At 33.3% G+C, this 16,111-nt stretch overlaps 1 long non-coding RNA gene across 1 annotated transcript in view; it reads right to left on the bottom strand.

Annotated features, from left to right (window-relative positions):
- LOC128314731 (uncharacterized) overlaps positions 1-16,111 on the bottom strand; it is a 307,891-nt gene that overhangs the window by 128,024 nt on the left and 163,756 nt on the right. The window contains exon 3 of the long non-coding RNA XR_008296691.1: positions 12,994-13,202. This is a non-coding gene — a long non-coding RNA (uncharacterized LOC128314731). The remainder of the gene's footprint in view (positions 1-12,993; positions 13,203-16,111) is intronic.

Raw genomic sequence — 16,111 nt, forward strand, 5'->3', positions numbered from 1 at the left:
CATCACTTCTATTCAACATTGTACTGAAGAGTCTAGCCAGGGAAATTAGGCAGGAAAATAAAATAAAAGGCAACCATATTGGAAAGGAAGCATTAAAAATCTCTCTTTTTGCAAGCAGCATGATATATATAGAAAATCCTTAAAGATACACTACAAATATATTAGACTAACAAAGAAGTTCAGAAATGTTACAAGGTGTAAGATTAATAAATAAAAATCAATTCTGTTTCTATACTGTAAATAAACAATCTGAGAAATTAAAAAAATAATTATATTTACAATAGCATCAAAAAGATAACATACTTAGAAAGAAATCCAACAAAATACAAACAAAACTTAAGAAAAAAACCTTTACTCTGAGAACTATGATTGCAGAAAAACATTAAAGACCTTAATAAATAGAAAGGCATCCCATGCTCATGGATTGGAAGACAATATAGTTAAGATGGAAGTACCCTTAAAATTTATCTACAGATTTAACATAATGATTAGCTAATTCTCAACTTTTTCCCCCCCATACTAACAATCTATTAAAATTCCAAGCAATGGCAATTCAAGTAACATAATAACCAAACAATTCTGACAAAGAAAAAATTTGGACAAGTCTTATTTCCTAACTTCAAAAACTAATAAAAGGCTATAATAATCAAGATAGTGTGGTACTGACACAAGAACAACCATATTGACCTTTTCACTAAGTTAAAGTATCCAGAAGATCAATTTGAAAGCAGATATGTTGGATATTTAGACACAGAATTAAACTAATAAAGTAAAAGTGTATTCCAAATGCAAAATGATGTTCTACAAGCAAATCAAATTGACAGGAATCCTCAGAAATATATTACAAAACTGTTTCAAAAAATACTTTCATTAGCTAGTTTGTTTGCATTCTTTTTGATTATTCAGGATATATTAGAATACTTGTAATCAACAGTAATGAAAAGTTAAAAATTGTATTTAATTATTGATAAATCTTTCTATATCTCCCAATAATCTAAATTTCCATATATTTAAACTCTAATATTCTTTATAGGAACAACCCTTTTACGGACAATGCAGAAGATGTATCTGAAGGGATACAGGTTGTAGCTAGGTATCAAGAAAAGTAACCAAGAGAGAACAATCAGAGCTCAAATAACCTAGTGCAGGTTGCGATGCCTATACTGGTAGCATCAGCATCACTTGGAAAATTATAAATGCTTATTATTTGGACATACCCCAAACAAGAAACTTTGGTGTGTGTTATAAGAAGCTCTCACCCAGATGATTCTGACGCACACAAAAATTGAAAACTACTGATCTATGGAAATGAGGCCAATTCCCTAATGACAAGCCATTCATTTAGTTAATATTTTAATGACTTTGAGTAATTGTTAATAGCAAAGACTGAGACAGAAAAAGAAATATGACATAAGGAGACTGAGGTCAGAAGAATTGAAATAGCCATATGTATAAAGTCAAAAGCAGAATCAGTTCATCTGAGATTGCCAAAAAGGGTTTAAAAACAGGGATGGATTAAAGATTATGGAAGGTTACATGTGAACCATTAATCTTATAATCTTGTTTGAAATGTTTGTCCATAAACAGCTTGAACATATTCATATAGTGACCCCTATGGTTCCTCCTAATAAAGAACCCTTTGGTAAAGACTTCAAATGGGCATGGTCATTTTGAGACATGATATCATCTACAAGTGCCCACAAATACCTAATGTGACAGATGATCACAAATTCTTTGAGTTTACTCTTACTGAGAGAAGAGGTCTACCTCTAATCTTGTATCTGTGAAGGGACTGTAATTACTTAGCCATTAGAAAAGAGCAAATGGGACACCCTATGCCCAGAACCCAAGATACAGGCCACTTCTACTTCCAGATTCATGAGACAATCTCTTTGGGAGCTCTGAAGTTCCAAAAGTGTCCAGTTATGATGAGATAGCCCTGCATGAGAGGCTATGTTCTGTTTAACAATCCTAGGTGCCTTCAGCCTTTTGGCCATTCCCAAACAAGGAACCACATACATGTCTGAAACCACCTTGAGCATTCCAGACCATTGTATCTGCTGGCTGAATCTTACCAAGTCCTCAGTCTATATCACGTACAGGAAAAGTATTATCCAGCTGAACCAGCCCCCAAATTCCTGATCCACAAAGTTATAAGGTATGAAAACACAACAGTCATTTTAAGTCCTATGTTGTAGAGTAAGTTTTTACGCAGCAATAGATAGAATATATAAGTATCCTCATCTGAAGGTAGGATACATCTTTCTGACACACTGAAATGTCAACAGATGTCAGCAACATTAGGAGTGAAGTGTTGCAAGGGCTCTGGGGAGTGGGGAATGATGTAAGGAGGTCCAGCACCATGCCTGAGGTCCTGGCCTCCTTGTCATACTTTCTGTTTCTTGTGCCAGGGCAGATGTCCTAACAACAGCACTCTGGATAAAGAACATGACAAAGTATAGAGATAGCTTTATTAATCATGATGAAAATTTTATGATAATTTGTATCTTTATTCAAGGAGAGCTAGGAAGTATAATGGGAAAAGTCCAGATAACTATGATACCTTGTTCTTTTTTGCATGGTTTTTTTCATTGTTTGGTTTGGTATTGCTATTATTGCTGTTTTTCCAAAGAAGAAACAGAAATTAGTTTAGGTGACTGGCCCAAGGTGGTAGTGAGTGTTCACATATGAACTCATTACTTAATTTTAATTGTATATTTACCTATGTTAAGGTAAACGAAATCTTAAATTTTGCTAGAATTTTTTTTTCTTATAGACAGGCTAATGACTAATCATCTTGTTCTTGAATGCTTTCATATGCAACTTCTGTAAGCTCTCTATGGGAAAGATGCAACACCTAGATGCACAAATAAAAGGGAATAATATCTGATATCCAACCCAAACCCTTGGCTCTACTAGGCAGAAAATGTTTCTGTACCAGCTATTCAATTCAGTAATTTTGTAGGGAGAGAAAGCCAAACAGTAGGATGGATGATCATTTGTTTCTTTTTAAACAAAGGCCATTAAAGATATCAGCTTACAAACCTAAACGTATATCCTAGACTTGTCTTTGTGTATGATACTTTCTATGCTTAGTTTCTTCTCTAAGGCAGCAACAAGCACCAAGGTCTTCACGTAGACCAACCAGTTAACGCAAAGTCTTCACATCGACTTACCAGTTAGTAAAGAATCCCTAAAATTCTTCCACAACAAGAACCTCAAACTTTTTTTAAAATTTTTGTTCTTTTTTAAAATTTGTTTTAATTTTTATTTATTTTTGGGGGGGAGGGGCAGAAAGAGGGAGACAGAGAATCCCAAGCAGGCTCTGCACTGTCAGTGCAGAGCCCCATGTGGGGCTCATTTCCAGGTTCATGAGATCATGACCTGGGCCAAAATCAAGAGTCAAGTGCTTAACCAACTGAGCCACCCAGGCACCTCCCCCACCTTTTTTTTTAAATTGAAGTATAGTTGACATACAATGCTATAATTGTTTCAGGTATAGCATTGGATTTGACATTTCTGTATAATACTCAGTGCTCACCAAGATGAGTATGGTTACAATCTGTCACCATTCAACATTATTACAATATTATTGACTATACCCCCATCCTGTATTTTTGATTTCCATGACTTATGTGTTTTATAACTGGAAGTTTCTATGTCTTAATCCCCTCACTTGCTTTGACCATCCCTCCACCCAACCACTCTCCTGGCAACCACCAGTGTGTTCTCTGTATTCAAGATCCACTTGTTTCTTTGTTCATTTGTTTTGTTTCCTTTTGTTTTTTAAGTTTCAAATATAGGTGAAATCATATAGTATTTGTCTTTATCTGTCTTATTTATCTCATTTAGCATAATACTCTCTAGGTCCATCCATGTTGTTAAAAAATGGCAAGATTTCATTCTTTTTATGGCTTAGTAATATTCCATTGTGTATATATACTGCATCTTTTTTTATCCATTTATCTATCAATGGACATTTGGGTTGCTTCCATATCTTAGCTATTATAAATAATGCTGCAATAAACAAGGCACATCCAGTAATTCCACTACTGGGTATTTACCCAAATAAAATGGAAAAACTAAATCAACTTTTTTTAAATTTTGTTTTGTTTTGTTTCAGTTCCATAGTTTTTAGACTAGACTCAAGTGGCATCATTGAAAACCAGGCCTCTAGCAACTGTCAACACTGAGAGGCAGGCTGGCAGCTTTGAATGACACACTGACAATGGCAGCTAGCTGCCAGGAGAATTAATACATTCTCTGAGCATCTGCTTAATTCTTTGATAATGTTTTCCATTTTGTAAAATCAATTATTTACAGGGCAATAGTTCATCTAAATTAAAGTTAATAAATATTAAATGCAATTTCCTCATGATACTGACACCGTTCACTCTAACAACATAACCAGATATTATAAAATATATACCCAAATTAATTATTTATATATTATTCATAAGCTTTGATCTAAGATCTTGAGAGGAATATTTGTAACAAATAAATTCAGATCTATATTTTAACAAAGCCTTAAATACCAGCTTAAAAGTCATATGGTTAGTCAAGGAATCAAGAGTACAGTTTGAAATGTCAACTTTTGAATTCTGATGTTAACTTATTTTCTATACCCCCACTCACAAGTAGATTCCTCCCCTTTTATATTTGTGTTGACTATCCAAACATGTTCTCTGATAGATGGGTCAGTGTTCTAAGAGTTCTATAGTTCTAGAGTCTATATCTGTTCCAAGAGTCAGATATAAATTGTTTTCTTTTAATGACAAGAGGTGGAAGAGCTAGTCACCCTAAACATTTGGGAACTCTAGTGCCACCATTTACCCTTTAGGCACCACACACAACTGGCCTCTTGATCTTTTCATGAATTTCTAGACTAGGAATCTAAAAATCAATTTATTTGCTGTATTACCAATTATCTCCTTCTGTTATAACCTGATGTCCAGATGCCTTATCCTTCTGACATTAAGTTCTCCTTGGATACAAGTCTAAAGTATCACTTCTTAAATCTTCTCTTAAGTAAGCTGTTTTCCTGAAATAAAACCCAACTCTCACATCTGGAATGCAAACTCAGCATTATGAGAGTCAAGCAAAATTAGGAATGATCAAATGGAAACATCTTGGTATGTGCCAATTACTACTCTAGCTGCTTTACAACTGTCTTCTAATTTATCTCCACAAGGTAACTTCAGTGTATCACTGTTCACGTGTTTTACACATAAGGAAAGTGAGCCTCACTATAATAATATTAAAAGGATTGAGAATGAAAACTCCTCATCAAAGGAGCAAAACCCACTAGCTTAGTGATCAACTTCTGGGAACTTGAACTAAATATGAAGACTGGATTTAGAAAAATAACTGAAGTAACAGTACTTGCTTAATAAAAACTAAAATTGAATCAATGTAACTTAATAAACTAAGCATTTTAATAACTACAACTTAATGCTTGTAATCTTAGTTCTACTCATACCTGAAACCCAGTTCATAGAGCTAAATATTTGACATTACCCTAGGATGTTATTAAGGGTAATCACTGAAGACTAGGAACATTATATTTCAAGAGAGAAACTCATTCTACTTTGCTCATGTAGAAGAGAAATGTAAAAACCTATGCATTTTGCTAGTGTATGGGATTAATTAATTAGCTCCTGACTAACATTAAATGAGTTGAAACATGGAAACAAAGCATTAGTAAAATAGTGCAATATGCTATTATGAATATGACATTCAAATCATATTTGGAAATAGAATTTTTATAAAAATGATAATTCAAGTACATATGATTCTTCAGTGTTGTGCATATGTGCGAAAGCCAGTGTAAACTGACTCCTGAAAGCTAGTTTATAATCTTCAGAAATTTTGAAAATTTCTTGTTAAATAACAAGATTTATTAAATACACTGTTATTAAAAATTAAATTATATAAACTTGTAATCAAATAAATTATGGTAAATATGAAGATAATTCATACTAGGGTTATAATTTCCTGATTATTTTGCCATGTGTTACTATTACATAACTTTTTGAGATTTATATCTCCTATGTTTTGTGTGGTAGAAATACTGAATAATGGTGTGCTAATGTAATTGTCTGCCCAATTTTTTTTTACTGATGTCACATTTATAGCTTTAAATTGGCCATGAGAGGGTATTTCAACCACCCAAATCAGCAAACACTAAGAATCAAGGATGTTTTTCCTGAAGAGTCAATTGTTGAACATTTACCTATATACCACTATATATATTTATATGATTATGTTCACTAATTTACAATGATCTCAACATAGCTGATAAGCAAGTCAGGGCAGATGGAGATAAAAATATGAAGTTTATTAATGATGAAGCTGTTTTCATAAACTGCTTTTAGATCTGCAGCTAAATTAGTTTTCTAGTCCTATGATGCATAATCAGATAAATTTACTCCTGGTCTCAAACCAGCTGACATCTGCAAACTAACCTTGAGCAAGCAGTCCCGAATGCAGCCACTCTGTAGGCAGACAAATCTACAAATTAGGGACAGAGAAAGGAAAGGCTGAGACAAGCATGCCCTGCAACTTCTCTCAAAGTCATAGTATCATTTAGTTCATGTTTGGATGCTTGTCACAGAAAAATGCAAAATAACAATGACTAAACAAGACAGATCCCACATCATAGCAGGTTTCCCCATGCAAGTGTTCCATGAATGCTATAGCTATTTAGCTTGTCATGCTTCCATTCTGAACAAGTCATGACCACACAAAATATGATTTGCAGTAATGCCAGGACCACCATCTCATTTATACTTAACTAGCAACAAAGACAATTGAAAGAAAAAAGCCCATCCTCCATTTTAAGATGATGTCCTAAAACACAATCAACTCTTCCCATCTCATCGGTAAAAACACAAATAGTCACAAGTACGGCAATGAAAAGTGGCAAATTTAGTCTAATTTTAGAGGGACACATTGATGCTTAAGATATATTTTATGTTCTATTACTAAAAATTAGAGGGGGAATGTGTGGAGAATCTTTGCCATACTCACCAATTACATAATTAAATGAGTAAGAAGAGAGGCCAGAAACGTCAATGTAGCTGAATATACTCTGGAAACATAGGCATAATAAATCATTTTCTACCATAACCTTTGTTTTCTTACTCCTTGAATCCATTAAGATGAAGGCGGTAGAAATAGCACTCATAGAAGTGTATAGAATAAGACTGAAAAGCAACTACAAAGGATGACACACAAAATTTAAAGGACTGTACAAAAACTAATTCTAATAACTTTACATTTAGTTAGCCATTGGGTTTTGACACAGGGGAGAGCAAAGTCATGTATTCCTCCAAAGCATTCCATATTTATATGAAAATTAATTACATGAAATCTCAATTACTGCCAACAATTTGGAAGACAACCCTACAAGGTAAGAAAGCTAAAATGTAGTATATTCAAAAGAAAAAAAAAAAACCTGTAATGTGATCATACCAAATGGTCAACTGTCTCCAAAATTGGGAGAGAAAAAGCATGAACTACATGTCTCTATGAATCTGCTATAATAAATGGATAAAAATAATCTGTAAATCTATAGATTTCCTGAAGAAATTGAGGTTGCTTGAATTGTGTATTCTTAAGTGGTTTAGTAATTATTAGAACATGCATTTGCGTAGCAAACACTTTATAGATAGTATGAGTTCAAGCATCTTTCTAATACTTGTCTAAATTTCTTCAAATTCTGGAACACTGATGTCTGAATTAATGAGATTTTACTCTAAATTCTAATTTTTGCAAGGACACAGAAAGTTTCATTATCAGTAATGTACTTTTCAATCCTTGATGAAATGTCTGAAATAAGTACTATGTCATTATAATGTAATTCCAACTAGAGAAGAATATTGAATGTGCCTTAATATCTCTTCCTAATGTGACTTTGCAGTACTTTTGTAAGCACCAATGCAGAGACACTTAACATTATGTGATTAAGTTAGCATGTTTTAAACATTTCTGATTTCTTTTTGGAACTAGCAATAAATCAGCATGTTTCTAGATGCTGCTGAGAAAGAGTAACCTCCATCTACAAAACAGAAGTTTTAACATTTGCCTAATATTATGCCCTTGCTATAAGATTTCCTTTCCATTCAATTTCAACATCGGAATCATTTTTAATCAGAGAAAATAAGCATGATAATCAAATGCAAAGCAGCATAGATAGGCTTATAGTGAATGTTTATTCTAATGAGAACTTAACTTCTGCTTATGTCAGATAATTTATCTCTCAACGTTGTAACTGACTATTAAGGCAAGGAAAAGTCTACGCAAATCTATACTAAATTCCTCCATGAAGCTAGAGAAAGATTCCCCTATAACCCTTATGCATTTCTTCTTCATTAAAGAAGTCACTGTTTCTCTGGAGTCACAAGTACACCCATATCACATGCCTCATCAATTCTCAGTCTGTATACAGCCCTTAAATTAATATCTAGGATCATATTAGAAACACTAACAAAACCTCACTTGATCTAGCTAGGCTCATTTGTTGAGCCTGCAAGGTTAAACTAGTCTAATTAAAGGTGGTGGTGAATTTTAAATGACTTTTGCATCCATTCTTCTATCCTTCAGACATTGTTCAAAGACCTGAATGTTAACATTGTCTTCAGGCTCACTTTTAATGACATACACCTTACAGAGAATGAGACAGCTCATGCAAAAAAACAGAACTGGGCAAACTATCTACTGCCATGAGAAATGATTAATTTGTTTTCTTCAGCTAGAGAACAGATAAGCATTTGATTGTCCTAATGAATTGAGGGTCGACAACCTTGACCACAATACATCAATTTAGGTGTGGTATAGTAAAAAAGAATAGACAAAAGATGTGTTTTTAAAAATAAAATTTCTATAACTTCCTGTTAAGTAGATTTAGATTGTGATGATGGAATAATCAAAATCAGATACCAAAGAAAAGGATATGACATGAATTTGGGAATCAGTTTTGAATCTTGCTGAAATTAAAATTGTCAGATGATAGATACACTATTCTCATTGGATTAAGTGGGATTCTCACACACTAAATTAAGACTGGATTCCTGAGCGTTTGGGGTAGACACTGGGTGATACTGAACTGATACAGAGCTGCAGTGGAGTATGAAAGATAGAGGCAAAATACTATCTAAAACCAGGCACAGACTTTTTGCTTCCACTTAAAATGAAGAGTATAAGAAGTATCATTGCTTCTAGTATAACAAGAAAAAGCTGGATAATCTACAAAACAAGTTTCCCTAAAAATGCCTGAGAGCAAAGATTGGAAGTCAACTAATTTGCTTAATTTTTTTAATGTTTTTAATGCTTATTCATTTTTGAGAGAGAGAGACACAGACAGAGTGCCAGCAGGGGAGGGGCAAGGAGGGAGATACAGAATCCAAAGCAGGCTCCAGGCTCTGAGTTGTCAGCACAGAGCCTGACGTGGGGCTTGAATCCACAAACCACGAGATCATGACCTCAGCCAAAATCAGACACTTAACCAATTGAGCCACCCAGGCATCCCTAAGTTGCTTAAATTTTAAGTAAATACAGGCATCTCTAAAGAAAAGCGGTACACTGACAAGAGACTCATGCAGAGCAAAGCACACAAGGAAGACCAGGTCTCCATGCTGGCAGTTAAGAATTCAGATATGTATATAGATACAACAGATAGATGATAGATATAGATATAGATATAATAATATAGATGTAATATAGGCTCTTCTCCACAGAAAATCACTGAATGTTCAGTAGGAAGAATGTGGGCTGGGTGGGTACCAAATAAAGCCTTTATCAGTGATGCCAGACTGTGGGATATGAGTGACCACTACTGTAAAAAACATAAGGCCTTGAGAAAAGCCTTTCCTGGATTATTACTCCTAGGAGATAAAAGCTTTAAGTTGCTATAAAAAGGAAACAAATCTGTTATACCCTAAGACAAACGTCAAGACCTACTGCAGCTAAGAGACAAGGAATTAACATACCCTCTACTAATGAAAAAGGGGTGTGAAATCATTGTCCAGACCACAAGATAACTCCTACCATTAAGGGAAACAGAAAGCCCCACTACAGAGAACTAGGGACTCAGGGACTGCCTGTGTCTGAGTCTAGGGCAGGACAAGAGAAGATGTCTCTGCCCCTGTACATGCTAGCAAGCATTGCAGTAATGACCTTCTGCTGAGGGGAGGATAAAAGCATGAAGACAGTCTCTGACAGAATAATTAGAAAAACCCTAAAGTGGAGGGTGGAACAGACCAAGAAAAAACTCTTCAGCAATCCAGCCCTCCCTCATGCACTGGTTGAGACTAAATAAATTACAAAGCCAGTAATTCACCAAAGTAACCATAATAACAGCAATACTCTAATTTAGGTCAGACCCTAACTACATCCATTCAATTTCCCCACAGTAAAGCCATATGAGACAACAGGCCATTCTTATACTCAGGTTGAGATACAAAATTACCTCAGCATCTACATCCAACATACTAGAAAACACACACAACAACAACAAGCACAACAAAAATCACCTAGTATTAAGAGACGAAAAGCACTTAACAGACCCAGACTTGGATATGGCCCAATTGTTAAAACTACCAGAACTACTGGGTATTTAAAATAATTATAATTAACATAGAGACACAGAAAAAAAAGTGTATGAACAGATGGGAAGCACAAATGGGAAATTGAAACTAAGAATAAAATTAAAATGCTAGAAAAATAACCCCCTGGTAACAGATATAAAGAATATCTCTGAAGGATTCACTGTGACACCTGGCACAAAGAATCAACCTGTGTACTTGAGGACAGGTGAGCAGAAACTACCCAAACTGAAGCACAAACAGAAACAAAAAACAAAAAAACAAAAACAAAAAACAAAAACGTCATCTGAGAGTTGTGGGAGATATCAAATAGTTTAACACATGTATAATTGTTCTCAGTAAGAGAAGAGAGAGAAAACATGGCAGAAGTATTAAAGAAGATAATTACTGCGATTTTTCAAAAAATTGTAGAATAAGTTAAACTACAGAGTCAAGAATATTAGAGACCCCAGTCAGGATAAGTAAACCACCCCTCAAAAATGAAAAGCCCTAGGCACATAATATCTAAACTTTAAACACCAAAGACAAAGACAAAACCTCGAAGGCAATCAGAGAAAACGACACATTACATACAGAACTTTGACAAAAATCATATTAGACTTCTTGTCAGAGTACATTGAATTGGCAAAATCAAAGTACTTTTAAAAAAATCTATAAAGCCTGAATTCCAAACTCAGTAAGAGTATCATTAAAAAATGAGGAAGTCATGATGGTAGTGTGGGACAAATAAAAACTAATATAATTCATTAATAGCGTTATCCCCCTAAAAATGTTAAAGTCCTTTAGGCATAAGAAATATTATAAGAGTTTGGCCTATATGCACAAGGAAATATAGATCTCCATAAATACTTTAAAAAAATGAAAACATACTAGACATTTTTTATTTTAATTTCATTAAATGACTATTTCTTGTCTATAAAAATGTTAGGAGGAATGTAATGTGGGTTTATAGCCCTCAAAATTAAAATACGATGGGGGGAAGGAATTGCATTGCCTACTGGTTTAGAGCTCTCATATGTGAAGAAGTGTAATACTGAAGACAGATTGTAACTAATTAATATTATGAACTCTGACTCCTACTAAAACATGAAATGAAGTAAAAAAAAAAACACAGTGCAGATCAAATGTATTCATAATAATAAAATGCAGGTAGAAAAAGGAAAAAAGGAACAAAGAACTGACAGAACATAGAGAAAACCAATAGTGTGATACCATCCATATCTTTCAAATCACTAGAGTGAAGAAGAGGATACACAGAAAATTTTTATCAATATTCCAGAAATCATAAAAGAAGAAATTAGTGAAGAAAAAGTATAGGCAAAATAAAACAAGAAATATTATTTAACTTTCAAACCATATTCAACTCATCACTACCTTTAATCAGTATTGTCTCCAAAGTATATTTGGGGGAATCTAATATCTAAGTGAAGGCTTGACAACTTTTTCAGTTCACATACCACAAGCCATAGATATTCAGACTGTGGTAATAAAATAGAAGTAATTAAAGACAACAACTTGTCCTTGTAGAAGTTACAAGGTGTGTTATTATATGAGAAATCTAATTCTTTCAGTATTAATTTATTTTAATCAAATAACTAAAGGTTTGACTTGAAACCATATTTCGTTACATCAGCATCTTTAGAAAGTATAAAGATGAGGGGTGCCTGGGTGGCTCAGTTGGTTAAGCATCCGACTTCAGCTCAGGTCATGATCTCATAGTCCATGGGTTTGAGCCCCGCATCGGGCTCTGTGCTGACAGCTCAGGGCCTGGAGCCTGTTTCAGATTCTGTGTCTCCCTCTATCTCTGACCCTCCCCCATTCATGCTCTGTCTCTCTCTGTCTCAAAAATAAATAAAAATGCTAAAAAAAAATTTAAAAAAAGAAAGTATAAAGATGAGACTGCATCTAAAATTTAAAAAAAAAACTTAATTTTATGAAGACTTTTTGCTGTGTTAAGATGGATATCAGGAAATAACTAATATCAGCCAAAACACAGATTTCTCTGAGAAGACAGGCAACAAATTATTTGGACTACATTTTATTTTCTCAACTATAAAAACAAGTCTGGAGAAGATGATTGATTATGGGGGTAATGATGGTAGTCTGACAATGCTGCCATATAACTTTCAGGTGTAATAGTATATCTAGGATTAGAGAGAATAAGGCAATCACTTTTTGTCCACATTTTGACTTTAAATAAGTATTTAATGTCTGTAAGCTGCAATTGCTACACCTGAAGATGATCCTTACACATTCAACATATGTAATTCCAAAATATTATTGACAGTAATCACAAGAATCAATCCAATTTGAGTAATGTGGATTATTTTCAAAATTGCCATAAGTACAAACATGATCATTATAAATGAAAAAGGAATGAAAGTCTTACCTTTTCAAGTAGAGTGAAGCAATGTTTTGTATCACAAGGTTAAGAATATGAGCATAGATTGATGAAGGAATGCCTCTGGACAATAATGAGATTCAGGTATGGCAATACTTCATATAATTAGATATTTTGTGTAGCCACTTGCAAGGAGATAAATCCCCCCAGAAGTTCCTTGCTGTTTTCAAGCGTAGTTAGACCCATTTGGAAGGTGCCTGAAGGGAGAAAGAAAAAAAAAAGCATAGAAATGGGAAGTTTTCAAGAAAAAAGGTCAGTGTAGGAACTACTTTAGTAGAAAAATATAAATAAACGGGCTACTTGAATAAATAGCATTTGGTAGGTTGTTGTTAAACTATGAAAGAAATAATCAAATATGAAATGATTACTGTGTCAAATCCCTGGTCTCTAAGATTGCTCATATCAATTCTCCTAATCAGTTCCAATCAAGTATATTTAATAAGCAACACAAAATTCAGAAAAATATATAAACTAGAGGAAACCATAAATTTAAGAAAGCTTTGTTTGGCATGTGAGAATGTTCCTGATATAGAATGAAATATAAATTAGAGGATCTCTGAAAAATGTGTTTATATGAAAGTCACACCAATTATACATAGGTTCCCCTCACTCCCCCAAAGATATTCTGTGGAAAAGTATGTAGAGATGTAGAGAAATATTGGTTTTAAAAAAAAACTGTTATACCATTTGAATCAAGAAAATACAGCCCATTATAAATGTATGAGATGCAGCCTGATTTTAAAAGGAGTGAAATGTAAAGACAATTCACTATTAAACACTTAACCAACTATCTCCTCCCTCTACTCCCTCATAAAGCTGGCAATGACAGTAACAAAATGATATAAGGAAAAGGAGGGAAAAATCTCACACAATCCATTAACTAGATACCTATCTTTCTGATTACTTAAGTAATTTGCCAGGGCTTATGGTACTATTTAGGTTTTTTACAAACTGTAAAAAATTTCAGACAGTTCTACACCCTATTCATGCAATAAAATTAAAAAATAGGGAGAGCTTTATTACTTTTTTTTTCTTTCACTCAAAAAAACTATAAATAATGTAGACTCTGAGTTTAGTCACTTTGGTAAGTTTCTCTATTTCCAGAGCCAACTTTTAGAAGAAAAAGAAATCTAACTGTTGAGTGAATTCATTAAATTTGGAATAGAGCATCTTCACTGTCTCACTCAAACTCTCAAAATAATTGTACTTTCTACCTAAGGGATCATACAGTCAATTTCTCAAGTCATTTGCCCCTCAGCTAAAAGTTAACGTTATCTACATCGCCAGAGATTTAATTTTAGGTTTTCAGCAGATGTCATATCCTAAGGATATGAACTAAAAGTGACAAAACTAAAATTTGATCTTCAACTTACCTGTATTTAATTAAACATTTCACTGTATTCCATTAAAAAAGTTAAATTCTAATTTTGTGAAGAGATTTTTAAAAATTTTTTTCAGATATAGAATACATCCATTGGTCTTTTCCATCCATGATATACTAGATCAAATATGCTACACATGTAAAAACTCATATCTCTTTTAAAAAGAATTTTTAGAAGAGTTTTATTTTCAAGATAGCCTTATAAAGTCTGAATGCCATCTGAGAAGAGGATATCAAAAAAAATCAGGAAAAGTTAATTTTACCATTAAAAAGTAGATATTAATGAAAAATAAATTTCAGTTTTATCAGCAGAACAAATGTCAATTTTTAAAAAACAAAGAAGCATCCCTTTTTAAATTCTGATGTAGGCCAAAAGTGTTCCAGTAAACAATTATTTCTCCAATGTTAAGAGTATTTTACTACAATTTATTATACACAGGTGAATAGCAATAAACGATACAGAAAATTTAATATAGTCAACCTTAATTATATTACTACATCATAAACAGATATCAAGAAGTCATTTATTATATGGAACAACTCTGAAATAATATTTGCAATAGGTATAACACAAATCAACTACAGAGACAAACTAGACCTACTCTGTTGCTTGTATGAGTTCTAAATTCTTTGGAAGAAAATTTTCTTTAGATCAGTATGAATAGGATAAATATTAGATGGAAGGAAAAGTTCTATAAAGCCAAATTGTTTATTCACAAATATTGTTATACTCTCTCTTGATGATGACCTGTAGCAATAACATAATAACATGTGTCCTCATACACTGTATAGTCTAATGGACATAAATTTGGAATATTAAATAGGGTTGCAACAGACCAGTTAGTGCAGTTTTAGGGGCATGATCAGGCATTTGGTTTTCAATTTGTTATACTGATTATGCCTGTTCATCATCAAACTAGAGATGCCAGGTAGATATGTGTGTCTGAAGATGTATACATTTGAGAATCACCATCATGGATGGATGACATTTGAAGCCATTACACTGAATGAAATAAAGCAATTAATATGGATATAAAAAGCGGTCTGAGGGTCAAGTAGAATGGCACTCCGAGGAAAGAAATCAGGTGGATATGGTGAAACCAGCACAGACAGTAAAGGACAGCCAGTGACACAGACAGTCAATTTTTCCAGGACCATTTGTTTAAAAAACTACCCTTTCTCCATGGGAATGCCTTTGTATCTTTGCCAAAAATCAGTTCATGAGGGTATGGATCTCCATATAGGTGCAACTCTATTTTCTGGCTCTCTATTGTTCCATTAATCCATTTTTCTATTTTGTGAAAAACACACTTCTTGATTACTATAGTTTTTAATAAGCTTTACACTATAACTGAATTCATTTTCAAAGTTGTTTTGACTATTCCAGAACATTTGCAGTCCTATATGAATTTAGAATCAGCTTGCCAGTTTCTACAAAATAGCACATTTTTGGAATTTTAATTGGAATTCACTTGAATCTATAGATTAATTTGAAGAAAAATAACATCTTAACAATAATTAATATTCCAATTAATGAACACAGTGTATCTCTCTATTTAGATATACTTAAAGATTTTCTCAATAATGCCTAGTAAACTTCACCATGAAGGTATTATGCATTGTTTTAAGACACATCATAAAGTATTGAATATTTTTGATGCTATTGTGAACATTTTTATTTCAATATTTAATTTTTCATTGGTTGTACACATAGAATTTTTATTA

This window comes from Acinonyx jubatus, chromosome A2 (assembly GCF_027475565.1).
Source record: "Acinonyx jubatus isolate Ajub_Pintada_27869175 chromosome A2, VMU_Ajub_asm_v1.0, whole genome shotgun sequence".
NCBI lineage: Eukaryota > Metazoa > Chordata > Mammalia > Carnivora > Felidae > Acinonyx > Acinonyx jubatus.